Source organism: Ictidomys tridecemlineatus, chromosome 11 (assembly GCF_052094955.1).
Source record: "Ictidomys tridecemlineatus isolate mIctTri1 chromosome 11, mIctTri1.hap1, whole genome shotgun sequence".
NCBI lineage: Eukaryota > Metazoa > Chordata > Mammalia > Rodentia > Sciuridae > Ictidomys > Ictidomys tridecemlineatus.
This window is the reverse complement of record NC_135487.1, coordinates 77,785,907-77,804,071: the sequence shown is the minus strand read 5'-3', so window position 1 is coordinate 77,804,071 and position 18,165 is coordinate 77,785,907. Positions and strand designations below refer to the sequence as shown.

The window sequence follows — 18,165 nt, the reverse complement described above, 5'->3', positions numbered from 1 at the left end:
ATTGCCATTTTCCATTTCTTCCAGCAACGCTTGAGAGTTTCAATTCTTCACATGATTGCCAATATCTTTGTTGAAAAATCATTAGACCAGATATATGTAAGTCTATTTTTGGTCTCTCTATTTTGCTATTTGTTGAACTTTACACCAATACCACATTGTCTTGATTACTGTAGCTTTGTGATAAATCTAGAAATCAGATAATGTAAGTTCGCCAGCTTTGTTTTTCTTTTTCACATAAGTTTTTCTTTCATTTTTATAAGTCTTTCACATTTCTATATGAATTTTATAATCAGTCTGTCCATTTCTAAAGAAAGCTCACTGTGATTTGAAATGGAATTACATTGCATCTATGGATCAATTTGGGGATGATTGATTTCTTAAAAATATGGAGCCTTTCAAACTATGGACATAATTTACCCCTTTATTTAGGTCTTTTTAAAATTTTTCCAAGCAAGCTTTTATAGCAGTGTCTACTAAGTCTTGCTCAACTTTTTTTATATTTTCTATGTCAGAATATTTTATATTTCTTGATGCCATCATAAATGGTATTGTTTTTAATTTTAATATTAGTTTGCTTTTTATGCATAAATACAATAGGTTTTTTAAAAAATTAAACCTTTTCTTTTGAGATAATTATTGCTTCACATACAATTGAAAGAAACAATACAGACAGATCTAATTTCCCCAGTTGTGATATTTTGCAAAATTACAGTCCAATCAAAACCAGGATATTACTATCAATGTGGTCAAGATGTAGAATGGTTTGGTCACCACAGGGATCCCTCCTGTTGCCTTTTATAGCTAGCCCACTTACCTCCTCACAACCTGTCCCTGAACCCTAGTCACCACTAATCCATTCTTCATTTTTTTTTTTCTTTTGGAGTCTGTTAGCATGGAAAATTACATTGGTTAATACTTATATGTGAAATTATCCCACATTCTGGGATAAACTCCACTTGTCCATAGTAGATTGTTCTTTTTATCTATTGTTGGTTTAGACTTGTTATACTTTTGTTAAGAAGTTTTACATTTATGAGGGTTATTGTTCTGTACTTTTCTTAAAAGGTTTTGCTTTTCTGATATTAATATAGTCACTTCAACTTTCTTCAGATTACCATTTACACCCTTAAGCTTTACACTGATCTTTTAACTTAAAGTGAGTTTCTGATAGGCAATGTTTAGCTGGTCTTACTTTTTATTTTCTTAAATCAAATCTGGAAATATCTAGCATATAGTTGAGCTGTTTAGAGCATTACACTGACATCATTGAATTTAAAGATACCATATTGATACTTGTTTTCTATGTTCACCTGTATTTTGTTCTGTTTTCCCACTCTTTCTGTCTTCTTTTGGATTAATTCAGTATTTTAAAAAAATTATATTTTATCTCCAAATCTGGCTTATTAGCTATAATTTTTTATTGTGTTGTTTTAGGGTTTACAGTACACACATTATTATTCTCCACTATATTATCTACTGATAAGAGCTAGAGTTTGTGGTAAGGGAGTCAAACTTATTGTAGATACATTTTAAATAAAATAATGGAAGATTTTATTTTTGAAAAATAAGCTTGGGTAAGTAAAAGCACCCCAGAGCTATTTGATGTTAAGAAAGCTATGTGTGCGCATGTAGGAATGCTTATGTTTGTAAGAACTGAAATTTGGGTAATCTGACTTCTGTACTTTTAAAAACAAGAAATATTAAATATACATACATATATTTAAAATATAATGTTATATAACAAAAACTTGCATATATTTATATAGCATATATAAAATAGAGCCTTTCCCTCTGCCATTCATTCATTCAACAAATACTTGGGGTACCAATATGGACTAGGTGTGGAATGCTTTTAGTATTTATCATCTTAGTACTTTCCTGGCACTTTGGAAGTTATACAGTAAACCAAAACAACTTTCTAGGGATCTTCTTGGAGGAATTTTCCATATGATAAAGGATTTAATATATTTCTTTGAGTAGAGACCCTTTGCAAAAGCTCAGCACAGAATTTGGTTCCTATGCTGGGCTGAGTGCACCAAGTTAAGGGTATGGTTAGAGTGACATTGCCAAAGGAGATATCAATTGTGTACCTTTAGTGCCAGTTTCTAGGCAGATGCTGAGGTTTCAGAGGTGAAAAAAAAAATCAGCTCTTCCTAGCTTTGTGTCATTCTGTTCAAAATGCCCCTGTCATCTGTGTTTGGAGGTACAAAGGAGCTGGTCTTGCTGCATCCTGGAAGACCTAGGAGTTCAGACAAACATCTGCCACTTGGAACAGGCAGAAACATCCCATGAGACTGTAGAGGAACATCTCCCACCAGGTAGTCATTTGGATTCAGTAAGACCTTCCCTCCAGTCAGTACGATCCAAGGACAAAATGGGCCTCCTTGCAGGGTGAGTTTCCTGTCACAAGGGCTGTCAGGCTCTGGCTTAATGCCTACTTGGCAAGAATGTTGCCGAGGAATTCATCACTGACTAGAAGGAGCGAGACTAGACAGATCTACAATTCCATTCCAGACAGAGAACATTGCTTTTATGAACTCCACTAACCTCAATTCCCGGTGCTCTGGCATTTCCAGTCTGCAGCTGGGAGGTGAACTGGTCTCAGTGGCCACCACCTGCACCACCTGAGGACCATCAGCCATCCCCAGAGTCACAACAGAGCTGGACCACCTAACTATCACCCAGGTAGGCAGGAGCATGCCCTGGGCCTCCTCTAATATCTTAAGCCATGAGATAAACTACCCCTGTGCCTGCTGGACACCCTGACTGCTTCCCAAACCCATCCTCAGCAGCGGCTGTTTTCAGTGACATGGGGTCACTGTGGCTTATGTCTGGCAAGACAGGAAACAGACAGCAAGACATGCTGTTTTATAAGTGTTCCTTCATCTTTCCAAGTTTGTACTTCCTTTAAAAGACCTTTTAGATTTTTTGTTGTTGTTGTTCCCTCTTTTCATTAACTTGAAAAGAGACTATCACTGTTCGCCAAGGGAGAAATAATCTTCTCCTACCCAAAGTGCTCCTTTTCAACTCACCCCTTAGTGTTTCTGAGCAGGGTTCTAACCTAGCTGAACACCGTTTCTACCAATGAAGTCACTTATAATACTTGAGAAGGAAGATTTGGGACCTGGGGCCTTGGTTTGAAAACCACCCTGTCTCTGCTCCTGTCAAATTGCAGAGCAGTAGGTGAAACACACTTGTGGGGTGTGTGTGTGCACCCTTCATGCACTTGGGATCAAGGACACACCTGTTCTTTCTGCCATATGGTAAAATAGAATGTTAGTTGTCATGCAAAGGAGGGTCTTGGAAACCAGACGTTTCCTGCCTCACCATGTTGAATGGACATAAGTCCAGCCACCTTACTGTGATAGGAAATGTGCCCATGGTGATTTGGTCTCCCACTGTCTCTTCTGCTTATGTTCTATCTGTTCCTTAACAGCAGTCTTCCAAGTTGTTTGAAGTTCTTGCTTTTAGCAATGGTACTTACACCTCTCCAGGAGTACTGGCTGAATGGCAGAAGTACAGTGGGGTGGATTTCTCATTAAGCTCTTGATACCCATTTTAGCAAAAATTGCTTTATCATGTGGCCTGGGAGGAAACTTCAGTTCTAGAGTGGAGATAGAATGGGCCTAAGATAGGCAAATTTTGATGATCAGAGGAGGTAAGCAAAGGCCTGGGCGTGGAGCAGAGACGGGGAAGGAGGCTGAACAGTGAGAGGCCCTGGAAGGGCAGCAGTTAAGGATCAAGTGAGAGGTGAACATGCTGCAAGTGTTGCACCTTCTGTCTTATTCCCTGTAAAGCCCGGGGCAGGTACTTGATCTACTCTTCAGCCTCCTAGGAGCAATATGATGAATGGGCCGCTGCTCAAGAGCAGCTTCCTGTACATAAAGAGCCACAAGACCTGGCTTCAGCCCAGTTCTGCCATGTACCAGCTGTGAGATCTTGGGCCATCCTGATCCTCAGTTTTTCTGTCAAATGACATCAGGTTTCTGAACCTCTCCCTGGGAAGCATGTGACCTCACATACTTCTATGACATCAACTACTACCCACACCACAGTGTCTTCCAAATCTATACTTGCAAACCAGACCTCTTCTCTGAGCTCCTGGACCCTGAGACAAAACTTCTCTGAACATCTTTTTGGGATTTGCAGGTCCTTAGAGCTCAGCATGTGCAGTATTCACTCTTTTTCCCACCTGGCCCCATTTAGGTGAATGGCTTCGTCATTCATGCCTGAGCCCATCAGAAATGTTGACGTTTGCTCAAGCTTCTCCTGTGCCTCCCACATTCATTCAGTCACAAGTCCTTTATAATCTCCCAAATATCTCTTATCATCTCCCAAATATGTGCTGCCCATTCCCATTGTCTCTGCCCCACATTGAAATCCTGTCCTCTCTTTCCTGGACCATGTCAGTAGCTTCTTGTCTCCCAGCCCCACTGCCTCAGCCCAGTGTCCACACGGCCTGATTACTTTCTAAACTCCAAGTCTTACCCATCCACCTCTCTTACAACCCTCAGTGACTTATTTGCCTTAGAGTGAAAGTCCAAAGTCTTACTAGGTCCCGAAACATACTCACCTGTGATCTGGGCCCCAAATGGGTGTTCTCTTTATTCCTCTTCTGCCCACCTCCCTCAGCCCCCTTTTTCCTGCCCAGCTCCAACTCTCCCATCAAGGCCAAGATCCATACTTTTCCTCTGGAAACCTCCCTGGTCCTCTGGAGCTAGAATGAGCTTCTTCTGTGCTCTTACCCCATGATGCCCTCCTTCCATGGCACCTAACATGCTGTGCTCTTACCTCATGATGGCCTCCACTCTGGGTCCCCAGTGGTGTGTGAGTTGGTGAGCAGTATGCCCTAGTCATCTCTGAACTTGGCATGCTGCCTAGTCCCCAAATGGTTCATGTCGAGTACATGGATGACTGAGTCCCTGTCACCGCAAAAAGTACTTGTGAGAATTAAAGGATGACAAGAGAATATACTTTGCAAACTATAAATGTGTTAGGGATATTTTGGAAAGTCAATGGACTTAGAGAGGAAATGAGCCTGCTGGGACCACTGGAGAGTAAAACAAAAGAAGGGTTGAGCTGTGATGTCCTAGGAAGTCAGGAGATTATGGGGACAGCTCTAAAGACCACACATGTGACTCAGGAAAGGAAATGAGCATCTTGAGAAGTCACTCCAGGCCCCAGGTGCTCCAAGAGGACCATCTATATAATATAATTCTGGTTTGTTCATGTGACACCATCATCCAATCAGCCACTCCTGCCATGAGCAACACATGTATAACTTGAAGTCAGAGCTTCCTTATTTTTATTTGACTTCATCAGATGGAACATGCAGACTTTTAGAACAATAAGCTCACAGTCTTCATTAAAGACATAGAATAAGTTTTGACAACATTTTGCCAGAGCCCTGGAATGTCCATATTCTTGCTGAAGAGTGAGAAAGCAAGAGAGAGAATTTTATGGGGGCTGTAATGGTTAATTTGAATTGTCAACTTGATTGGATTAAGAGACTGTCAGTGATTAAGAGGATTATGGGTGTGTCAGTGAAGGTGTGTCTAAGAATGATTGGCATGTGGGACAGCCAATTGGAATGGAGAACCCTCCCTAAGCATGGGCAGAACCATCCAATAGGATGATGGCTTGGATGAAATAAAAGTTGGAAGAACAAGAAAGCAGCAGCAGATGCAAGCTCAGTTTTTCTTGACCAGGTTCTTGATTGCTGGTTTGATCATCTGAGGATACTGGACTCTCCCTTTGCTAAACCCAGCCTAATTCCCTCTTAAGATCAGGAGCCATCTTGTCAAAAGTTATAAAAGATTCATTTCTGTTTTCTGTAAAATATTAGGATTTCTATTTGGCCTGGCCGTATTTTGATGTTTTAAACTTGCTTGGAATTTCTGCCCATGCCTTGAACTCACCCATGCCTGGTTTTTCTGACCAGATAACAACTCTCTCTGAAACCTTAGTGGCACCTCATAAATTCTGTCTTTCCCTGACCAGATAACAACCCTCTCTGAAACCCCATTGGTGCCTCATAAATTCTGATGTTGGGATCTGAATTTACTCCCTAAGTGCTGAACCATTTAGACCATTAACTTTTTTCAATTGAATAGTTTTTTCCTCACAAATAGTGCTCACATTATTAAAATAAGGTACTCTGAGCATGCATTTGCATTGCAAGGGGTAGGGAGAGTTCAGTTCATATGAGCCAAATTGGGGCTGCTAGTTTGTTAATCCTGGGCATTAAGGCCCGTCACCATGACCAAAAACTGCATGCAATTGTGCCACTTACAGGGTCCTCCATCTCACATTTATGTCCTGCTGTGAAATGGAACCTGGGAAGGGGTGCCATCTTGGCAGGTACTAGAAGTCTTTTATGGGCAAGTAGAAATGGGAGTCAGAATTCAGGAAAGAGGCAAGATGGAAATTTGACTGAAGGAAAGGATACCACAGTGTGATGGCTTGGATATAAGATGTCCCCCCAATAAGCTCCTGTGATAGATAATGTAGCAATGTTCAGATGTTCAGAGGTGAAATTAAGATTATGAGAGCTGTAACATCAGTGGATTAATCCATCTGATGGATTAGTAATTTGAAAGAACTACTGTCCTGGGTGATAACTATGGGGAAGTAGGGTGTGGCTGGAGGAAATAGGCCACCTTGACACTTATATTTTAGGGGCTTGTCTCCTCTCTCTCTTTCTGCTTCCTGGCTGCCATGAGCTGAGCAGCTTTGCCTCTGTTGCCTCTTTCTGCCACGATATTCTGCCTGCCCTAGGGCCCAGATCAATGGAATTGGCGAACCATGGACTAAACCTCTAAGACTGTGAACCAAAATAAACCTTTCCTCTTCTAAGTTCTTGTCAAGTATTTTGTTCCCAGTGGCAAAAAGCTGACTATACACACGGTGTGGTACATTCTTTCCTCTTCCCTTAGTTTCTTAAGAAAGGAAGGAAGGAAGTGCTGGAGGAAAAGTTAGAGAAAGGAGAACACTAAGCTTTCTAAACTGTCAGTTCAAATTTTATTAATGATTCTTAAAGAATTACAAACACTACTAACAACTAGTAAGGGTTCACAAAAGTTACATCTTTGCAACTTAAAATTGTATGTGCAAGGAGCTTAAGTCAGACATCTGCTGGACTGAGTGACATTTAGAACCACTCATTGTGTAAACAGAGTTCCCAGAAGAAGAAATATAGATGGCCAAACAAACGTGAAATACTGAGGTCACTAAAAATTATAGAAAGGCAATTTAAAGCATATATCTCTGTGTGTGTGTGTATACATACATATACACATAGGTATATGCATATTTTTTTTGCCTCAAAGTTCAACATGTTCATCCTGACACTCCAGTAAAATGAAAGAGAAATACAAGAAAGAGAAAGTCAAAGGATCTAAGAAACATTAGAAATCCCTTAAGGGTGTAATTAAAATTTAAAAAAAAATGAATTATGGTAGTTGTGGTACATACCCAGAAAACAGTAATGCAAAATTTAGAAAGTTGTATGCTTCAGAAATTGGATGACCTTCATGATATGAGAAAGAGGATATATGTTTCTAATGTCAACTAGCTAAAAAATATGAAAAGCAAGTAGAAACCTCAGAAAAATCAAGAAGCATATAAGATCCTAATCTAAATGAGAAGCAATCTAAATTAAGGCATAGTTTTGAGGGACTGATTAGAGTAAGGAAAGACAATTTATTTAATTTTTCCTTTTAAACATTTTCTTTGGAGTGGCCTAGGATTCTTTGCTTTCTTACCAGATTCCTCAGTAATTGATTGAAATGTTTACAGAGTTATAAAACTCCCTGTGAGTTATCAACATTTATAATCAATCTTTGGACAAAAGCACAGAAGACAACTTTGGTTTACAAACAGAATAGAGGTATTAAAAATCCATTAAATATAAAAGGGAATGGTAGTGATGACGGAAATCAGGAGGTGAGGGAAATGGGAGGTAAAGAGGGAAGAGTAGATGGGGAGTTTCTCATTCCATAGTAGGGAATCAAGGGGATTACAGACTAAAGTGTGAGAAGAGACAGAGGGTGAGAGGATGAGGGAGCACAAACCCTCATGTAGCAGGAGGCAGTAAATACTGTTGCAAGTTCATAAATAAAAGATCAGAGACATAAGGATGTTATTAATATTTTCTGGCAACCACCAGAAGAACATTACCCAGAACTGGCAAAAATTAGTTGTAATAGGGAGTGGATGGAGAGAGGAGGAGTGGAAGGAGGAGAGTTTTCTTAATGTTCTCTACTACTTGAATTGGATTTTCATCACATGTAGATATTAATTTTTTCAAAAATGGAAATAATAGTACTGCAAAGTGTTTGCATTGGCAAAGAAAACAGGTACTCTTCTACTCTGCAAAAATGAAAATTGAACTTTATTTATTTATTTATTTTTATTAGTGCTTTATGGTTTACCATAGTAATTGGGTTCATCCTGACAATCTCATACATGCATGGAAATTGATTTCAGTTTATGATTCTCCTTTTCCCCTCTGAAAATTGAACTTTAACAGGCAATTCTGTGTATTAAAAAGAACCAGGTCACTCTCCTATAGTAACACCATATAAGTTCAACTGTGGCTGGCAAGCCAACCAAGGAGGAGGCAGAAGACACACAGGGCTTTTCCACATCCCATGTGAGCGAGAACCTGTGTGTCCTCGTGCCTTCTCCCTGTGCACGTCTCACACGCTGACTCACTATTAAGCAGCACCAGCCGCCCAGGTTCTTAGAGTTCTCCCATCTCCAGTCTTCATCTTTATCATGATCTCTACATGGAAGACTGAATCTGGTGGTTTCTCCATCCTCACATGACTCACTTTGGTTTACTTTTGTGGAAGCCACTAAATTGGGAGCTGGGACTTTTCCCTTCTGCCAGAGTCTGAGGCAAACCACAATTTTCCATAGTCTCTGGGTGCACGCCAGCCACTTGGAGACGTGCCCTTGGGTCTGTTCGTCCTCTCCTCCTGGTTACTCAGAAGAGGCCCTGTTTGTGTTTCAAATGCAGCAACATATTAGAAGAGTGGCCCCCACAGGCTGACATGCTCGTTCTCCCCATCACTGCTGATGTTATGGGAAAGAGAACACCTTGGACAGCCTCAGCGATGGTAGTCCAACTTGATTTGAGTAGGGTAGCCATGTGCTTCTTGAGATTTTATAACAAAACTCCTGGGAAATGTCTGTGGTAGAACTACATTTTTGTAGAGTGTAACAGTTTACACATCACCATGATAGCCCTATGATCTCCATTTTAAATGAGAAAATTGAGCTCTGTGGCAAGTCAGCCACCCTGATCACTTGGCTACAAAGTAGTAATATAGGGATTAACATCCTGATTATAGGATTCCTAGTCTCCTATATGAGATTTTTTTAGGACTTCTTTTCTCAGTGCAATAGTTATAGGAATTAGACAAGAAGCTCTTTACTCTCTTTCAGAGTTCCACAGAAATTTCTGGAATCTAGTAACTCACTTTGTTGGCCTTTGGGCTGAATCCCAAGTTTGACACTTAACAACTATGTGCCCTTCATCAAGTTCACACATCCCTGAGTTTTAATGTCCTCATGAGTAGGTTGGAGGTAATAATACTTATCTCCAATAAAACCTCATCAGGATTGCTTTGAGGTTTAAATAAGATCCTACAGAAAGTAGGAGCTCAAAGTGGCCATGTTGATGGTGGTTTAAGTGTGAAGAGATGGTTTTGAAACACAGTGGACACATTACACAACCCATACAAATTTCTTCTTCAGATGGGTTCCAATTAACTACTCCCCTGTCTTCTCAGATGTCAATTTGCCTTCAGGATACCAACTTTATAAGTAACTGGTCAAGCTTGGGGGACAGAGGTGGAAGGTTCAAGGCCAGTCTAGGAAATATAGCAAGTCCTTCACCTCAAAAATAAAAACTGGTTAAAGGGAATTAAATACTTAACTATAATATGTGAAACGACTAGAAGGAAACAGGGAAACACTTTAGGACATTGGAATGGGCAAAAAATTTTTTGGATAAGATCCCAAAGCATAGAAAACAGAAGCAAAAATAGACAAATGAGATTACATCAAACTGAAAAGTTTCTTTGAAGCAAACAACCATCAAAGTGAAGAGACAGCTTATAGAATGAGGGAAAATATTTGCAAACCACATATCTGGCAAGGTCCAGTATCCAGAATGTCTATATCTTCATAGAACCCTAAAACTTAATATAAAAACAACTTGACTTAAAAATGGGCAATAGATCTAAATGGATATTTCTCAAAAGAAGATACACTAATGGCCAATAGATACATGAAAAAATGCTCAACATCATTAATTGGGGAAATGCAAAACAAAGCCACAAGAGATATCACTTCACACTAGTAACAACAGGTATCATCAAAAAGACTAAAAACAAGTGCTGGTGAGGATATGGAGAAAAGAGAACTCTTGAATACTAATGGGAGGAATGTAAATTAGTATATCTATTATAGAAAATAGTATGGGGGTTCTTTAAAAAATGAAAATAGAACTACCATTTGACCCAGCAATCCCATTCCTGGGGAGATATCCAAACAAAATGGAACCCGTATGTCAGAGACATATGCACTCCTCTGTGTTCTTTACAGCACTGTTCACAATATCCAAGAAAGGGAAACAGCCAAAGTGCCCATCAACTGATAAATGGATAAAGAAAATGTGGTAATACATACCACTGAACACTGTTTTGTCATTGAAAGAATGAAATCATGTCATTTTCAACAACATAGATGAAACTGGAGGTCATGGTTAAGTGAAATAAGTCAGGCACAGAAGGACAAATACCATATTATCTCACTCATATATAGAATCTAAAAAACAATGATCTCACAGAAATTGAGAGTGGTTGGAAAAATAGTGATTAAAAAGCAATCGATTCTTGCTCCATGGCATTGAATAGATAATTAAAAGTCATAAAGAGTTAAAACATTGTTTTTCATAAACAAGGTTGGGTTTTTTAAAAAGCAAACTCTAGGGCTTGACTTTCCTTTTGGATAATAAAGGCTGACAAATAAAAAAAATAAAGAAAAAAAATGAAATTGAGAATAGAATAGTGGTTACCTGAGATTGAAGAGAGTCTGGGGGAGAGAGGATGGAAAGGTTGGTCAATGGATTTTAAGTTTCAGTTAGATAAGAATAATAAATTCTGGTGTTATTGTGTAAAATAGTACAACTATAGGTCATAATTAGGTACTACTGTACATTTCAAAAATCTAGAAGAAAGAATTTTGGATGTTTTTATCATAAAGAAATTATAAATGTTTGAGGAGATAGATATCTATTGAGAATGTTCATGATAAGGATGCAGAGGAAAAAGTGTAAGTCAAGACTTCAGAGTAGAGGTGCTCAACAGGGAAGGAAGGGAGACTTGATATGCCCCCCTCCCCACATCTTCCCAAGTCTGGAGAAGTTTTTGGCTGTTACAACTGGGAGGAGTGTGCTATTGGCATCTAGTGGGCAGAAGGCAAGAGATGCTGCTAAACATCCTGCAATGTAAAGGACAGCTGTCCACCCCCCAAACAAGGAATCACTGGTCCAAAATGTTGGTAGTGTGGAGGTTGAGAAATTCTGGTTTATAGCTTTCATCCTTTAACCAAATATATCTACCATTAAGCAATGTGACTTGTTGCATGAATAAAACAACCCAGGTGAGAACAGAGTCTTTTGCTAAAAAGTGTAAGTCATATGATTTTTAAAAATCTTGCAAATGAGAAGTCTTAGTATCCCCCACAACTCCTTAACTTAAACTTAACTTTTCTTTTCTTTCTTTCTTTTTTTTTTTTTTTTTTGGTAATGCTGGGGATTGAACCCAGGGCCTCACATTTGCTAGGCAAGCACTCTACCATTGAGTTACATCCCCAGCCCTCCCAAACTTTTCAAGTATGAAATGAGCATAATTTAATAGAACCAAATATTCTAAAAATTATACAAAACTTTGCAAAGACATTATTACAGCTTTTAAACATAGGTATTTATTATCTTTATAAGTTTATAAGTCACATGAATTGTCTTATTCAGTATTTACAATTGGATATCATTGTCCCAATTTCATAGATTGTGAGATGATAAACTTTAATATTTTTGGGACATCTGCTATATGTCTAGGCACTGTACTTGTCACCAGACAGACAGAAGTTTGGTCTTAAGAAGTTCAAAATCTCCTGTTGGACACCCACATGTGATACGTATACTAATAGAAGTAGGGATAAACAGTCATGGGAGAATGGGAAGAAAACTGGGGGAGGAAACCAAAGTCATTTGCCTAAGGTTACGAAACTAGTAATTGACAGATCTGGTTCTTGATTTAAGGTCTTGAGTCTCAAATCCTCTGTCTTGGCATAAAGATATAATCTCCTTAGCTTTTCTAGTGAAATAAAAACAAAACTGAAAAATATTTACTCATAAATTACCAAGTGGGCAAAGTATATAGAATCATTTTTGGAACTGTGGTCCAGACTGGGATGATGACTGGGAAGATAAGACTTGGCAGAGCAGAATAATAAAGGGCGTCTAGTTCTCAACCCACCCACCAGGCTGTCCCCGAGTTTGGACAGTTAAGACCCACACCCCCGGAGAAGCCTGACTTTGAGTTGGAGGAGCTGGAAAAAGATCTCTTGAGGTTAGGCGAAGTTCCCTAAATGTAGCCAAGGTTCCCTTTCCTCTCTTTGCAGCTGGTGTGAAGAATTCTCCATTTAGGGAGATAATCTTAAGTGAGTGGGAGGAGCTGCCTAACAACTGGTGGGGTAAATAGGGAGGAAGACAGAAACAAATAGCCAACTTCTCTAGTGTCCTCTGGTCAGCTCTTTCCCTCCCCCCTTCCTCCCCCAAATCTGGATGGAAATATGAAGCCACAGTCCACTGGCAATTGCTCATTCTGATGACAAATAATAAGCCAGTCCCTTGAAATATCATTTAACAGCTGTTTGCTTCCACAATCCAGGAGACACGATTTTGCCATCTGGATTTGCTTAAATGGCCCGAGATGGGCATATTCGGGCAGTGTGCACTCCCAGTAGAGGGCGGAGGCCAAGCCAGAGCCAATCTGGTGATTAAAGCTCAGGGACTAAGTCACCCCCTTTGTCCTTTCAGACAAGGATGGGAGTAAATGGGATCCATGCCAGTGACATAAAGTCCTCATTTTCCATTCAGGCCTGAGCTTTGTCCCCAGGGCCAGGAGCAGGGGGTAAACATGAAACCTGATTTGCTTGTGCAGTGTAGAACTACAAAATCATGATACTCTCAGGGCCCCTCCTTCCCCCCTCCACTTCCTGGTGAGGAGGCTGAACAGTCTTAACTGTCACCACATTTATTCTGTCCAGCCCCTGCCTCCAGGGCCACCGTCGACTGAACCAGAGTGAACACCTGACCCAGGCTGCGCCCAGCACATCCGCTCTTCCGGGAATTTGGAATTGGTGCCTTAGAGACATTGAACGTTCCAAACCAGAGGTTTTCACCCTGACTCTATGTTGAAACTGCCTAAGGAATTCTGAAAACAGGCCCTGCTCCACACACACACACACACACACACACACACACACACACACACACTCACTTATGGGATGGCCACGCCTACACCCCAGATTCTGACTTTAATTATTCTAGGTTAGACTGAACTAAGTTCTAGCTTGTTCTGCAGAGCTTCCTATTGTAGCTGGGAGAGGCACAAATGCACAGAGGAGCAAACACACAGAGATCCGTGAAGTGGACCTTCAGTGAGAAGTTGGGCTGAGAGACCCCAGTCCTTGAATGAGCAGACAGTGACTTGATTCTTAGAGCTTTCTAATTTGGAGTTCCAGACTAAGGCTCAGTTGTAGTTCCTGCCCTTGAATAACTTCCTTCAAAACATTTCTTCTGAAGTTACTGTGAGTAGCTTCTATTACATTTAATAGCATGAACCTTCACCAAACCATTCTCACAGCCTGTCCATCGCCTGTCACAATCCTGCTGATTTGGCCTCAGAAATCTTTCTCAAAACTCATCCTTGTAGGCTTTTCAATGGTGTTCTCATTATCGCCCTCCATGAGTGGACTTTGCCCAGGTCCCCTTCACTCCATCTAGATTCCCCATGACATAGATCCAATCCAATCATTCCCCAAATTAAGAGTCCTTTACTGGTTCCTCCTTGTCTGTTAAAATAGCAAAACAGTTCTGGATAAACTGGCATGTAAAAAATATGTTACTAACTAAAAAAAAATAAATATCAATGGGCATATAATAATTTTGCTTTTATTTTGAAAATGTGATTTAATTATGCATACATAAAAAATTCATGCATAAATTTAGGACAAAGAAAGAATACCTTTCAAACCATTAGTTCAGGTTTCCTTGCTCCAGTGTCCTCTCTCCCTACTCCATGCCACATACCCTCTAGCTGTCCTAAACTTTCATTCTTCCCCCATCAGATCACCCTCTTTCAAGTAACTATGGCATTGCCTGTTCTTTGCTTCTTACTGAAATGCCTGTACTCCATTTTTTGCCTGAACACTTCTACTTTTCCTTTTTTGCTTCAGATCCAGTGACAACTCCTCTGGGAAGTCTTCTTCAGGTGACCCATTCCTACTGCAAGTCAAGGCTACTTCTCTCTCCCAGGGGCCCCGTAGTCGCTAGCTACTAGGTCTACTACAATTCCACTTAATTTTGCTGTGGCTGATGTGATCAGACCATTCTTTTCCCAACGGGAGGTGAGCTCTTGGAGATGAGGGCTGAAGTTTATTCATCTTGGTCTTCTGTATATAGCAAAGAGCCTGAGTAATAATGGATTCACAGAAATTCTTGGTGGTTTCATTGGTTGAACCGATGAACAGACTCTTGCACTCAAGACAGAGCCAAGAGGTACAGCTTCTGTGCTCTTCTAGAAAAAGTCTACCAGCTCCAAGTAATCACAGTCCTATTTCTGAGCTAGCTGGTCCCATGCAAGGAGTCATTGTTTTGTTTTGTGTTTTTTTCACCAGCTTGTTGGCTGTCACCAAGCTGAGTGGTAATTGTTGATGTGGGCCTTTAAACACCACAAAGATCAGTTGAAAATGTGTTTCTAGGAGTGACTAACAAGAAGATAATGAGTCTATGCCTATTCTGAAAATTGTCTAAGTGATGGTGGGTTACTTATTTCTGTGTGGGTATTTGCTTCTTTCTTTCGCTCATCTCTTTAAGGAGAAATCTTCATGGCAGAATCCTTCTTGCCCCCTCCAAAAAAGAAACTTTCCTTATTGCTGGGAAAGAAGCTAATTCAGGCTGTAAAATAAAATAACAGGGCTGATAAACAAAGGGAAGTCATAGAGGTAAGGGGTGTAGGAATTTTCTTCAAGAGGATAAGGACAATCTCATCAGAGCAAATATGAGTAAAGGAGAGAGGGAAGAGGATGGGAATTTTCAATGTTTAGTATGTAGTAAATATTTAAGCATTCCAACTTAATTTTATTCTCTGTAATGATTTACATGACAGATGAATAAAGAATGAAATTACTTTTAAATTACATGTTGGCTATTGCCCTATGCTTCTTAAATATGACACTGTCCCAAGGCCAACACATAAGATCCAAGTCTTTGCAAAAGTTACATCTACAAATGGGTGAGAAGGGTCTGTGAAGAGATGAGTTTGCCTTCTGTTCAGGACATTGCTATCTTTACAGCTGTTTTTGCCAGAAAGAATGGATCTGGGGCAAGGAGAGACAGCAGAAGTCCAGAGATGACCAGATCTGGGTGCTGGGGAGACAGCCTGAACAGTGAAGCACTGGATTTGGGGAAGTAAAGGTGGAAGGGTCCCTCAAAAAGGCACTGTCCTCACCGTTCTCTGGAACTCTTAGGCCATGGGTGTCTAGGAGCTCAGATGGGTGGGTTGGAGGGAGGAAGGGGAAACTGATTTTGATACCAGTTTACAGCTAAATGCTAGTATGTTGGGCCAGCCTCATCTGGACAGGCATCCACCCAGACCATGGACATCCTAGGAGCCACAAACCACTGGGCCATGGAGATCAGTACTGACAGGCAGTGGCTCTGGGAAAGTCATGGTTTCTAATATCCCAATTATAGCTCACTCAAAGAAAAGTCTCTGAAATATACTGAGAATCCTCCACTGTGACTGCAGATTGTAAGACTAGAAAGGGAAGGTCCCTGAGGCAAGGTCAACAAAGAGACAGCAAAACAGACATTTGATTGAAAGTGGGAAGAGATACTCTAGACCACCACAGACACTGTGGATTCAGACTTATTGCTGGGAAGATGTGCTTGCCTGAGGGAAGAGCCAAGGCAGAGCACGGTGGCTTGGTGAAGAGAAATACCATTCTGGTTGGATAGGTGTACTGGACCTCAAAAGCCAGAAGACCTGGGCTTGATGCCTTGCTCATTGCTGAAATTTTATTTAGCATTGGGCTTTCAGTGTCTTCAAGTATTTGTTGCATTGTGCACCTTCTACAAAAATATACATTCTACAAAAATATTGAGAACTCCTGTATACCAGGTACCTACTGGGCTAGGTGCTGGGGATGCAGGGTGAATAGGTAGATGTGGTCCCTGTCCTCTTGGGCTCACATTCTACAGAAGGAATCAAAATGTTGGTTGGGGTCCAACATGTTGACTCAGGAACTGACTCCTTTACCAAGACTCCTAAAGTGCAAGAAGTAAAATTAAAAAATCAATAAATGTGATGGCATCAAATTAAAAAGCTGTTTCACAGCAAAGGAAACAATTGTGAGCAGGAAGAAAGAGCCTACAGAATAGGTGAAAATCTTTGCCACATGCTCTTCAGATAGGGCATTAATATCCAGGATATGTAAAGAACTCAAAATACTTAACACTAGAAACCAAAACCCCAAAACAAATAACTCAGTTAATAAATGGGCAAAGGAAGTGAACGGACACTTCACAGAAGAAGAAATACCAACAGTCAACAAATACATGTAAAATGTTCAACATTTCTATTAATTAGAGAAATGCAAATTAAAACAACACTGATATTTTATCTTACTCCAGTCAGAATGTCAATTTTCAAGAATACAAGTAACAATAAATGTTGGTGAGCATAAAGGGAAAAGGGAACACTCATATATTTTTAGTGGGATTGCAAACTGATGCATCCACACTGGAAAGCAGTTTGGAGATGTCTCAAAAAAAAAAACTAGGAATGGAACCATCATACCACTCAGCTATCCCACTCCTTGGAATATATACAAAGGACTTAAAATCAGTCTACTACAGTGATGCAGCCACATCAATGATTGTAGTGGCACAATTCACAATAGCCTTGATGCCCTTCAACAAATGAATGGATAAATAAAATTTGGTATGTGTACACAATGGAATATAATTCAGTCATAAATAAGAATGAAATTATGACATTTTCTGGTAAATGGATGGAACTGGAAACTATCATGCTAAATGAAATAAGACAGTCCCATCCCCAGCAGTCAAGTTTGAATATTTTTTCTAATATGCAAAGCTCATCCAAAATTAGGTGGAGGGATTAAAGAAGAATAAAACAAAGATCAATGGAGTAGACAAAGGGGAACAAAGGAAAGGGAGGAGGGATGGGATAGGGAAAGATGGTGGAATGAATCTGACCTAATTCTCCTATGTACATATATGAATATTCCACAGTGAATCTCACCATCATGTACATCCACAAGACATCAAAAAAAAAAAAAAAAACTAAGTAAATAGCAGAAAGATCAGTAGAGGGAAGGGAACAGAGAGGTAGAGAGAGGGAAGGGGAGGGGAAGCAGAACAGGAACAAATTATATTCCATGCTTTTATAATTATGTCAAAATGAATTCTATTTTCAAGTATAACTTAAAAGAACCCATAGGGGAAAAAAATGTCGGTTGGATCTGGATCCCTGCCGCCTACTGCCTTCCTGCCACATCTCTTTCTGTGGGACAGGGCTTTGGCCAGTACTTTCAAAAATTGTTAGCAGGAATAAGGGGAGGCTCAGAACACCACAGTTTAGGACAGATCAGAAAATGAATCTGATCTCCTGGCCACAATCATCGTCTCCAGCATGAGGGATTTGTGGAGAAGCTGGGAGGTTCCAGAACAAAGCCAGGAAATGATGACAGCCTCTTTCCAGGCCTTTCCAAGAAAGCTATAAATCTTTTTCCCGGTCTACACAAGAAGCAAAAATAAATTTTAGTAACTTTTCTGACATC

The 18,165-nt window shown here is 40.1% G+C and overlaps 1 long non-coding RNA gene across 1 annotated transcript in view; it reads left to right on the top strand.

Moving 5' to 3' along the window:
- Positions 1 to 2,501: 2,501 nt before the first annotated feature.
- LOC144368146 (uncharacterized) overlaps positions 2,502 to 18,165 on the top strand; it is a 75,516-nt gene continuing 59,852 nt past the window's right edge. The window contains exon 1 of the long non-coding RNA XR_013427926.1: positions 2,502 to 2,685. This is a non-coding gene — a long non-coding RNA (uncharacterized LOC144368146). The remainder of the gene's footprint in view (positions 2,686 to 18,165) is intronic.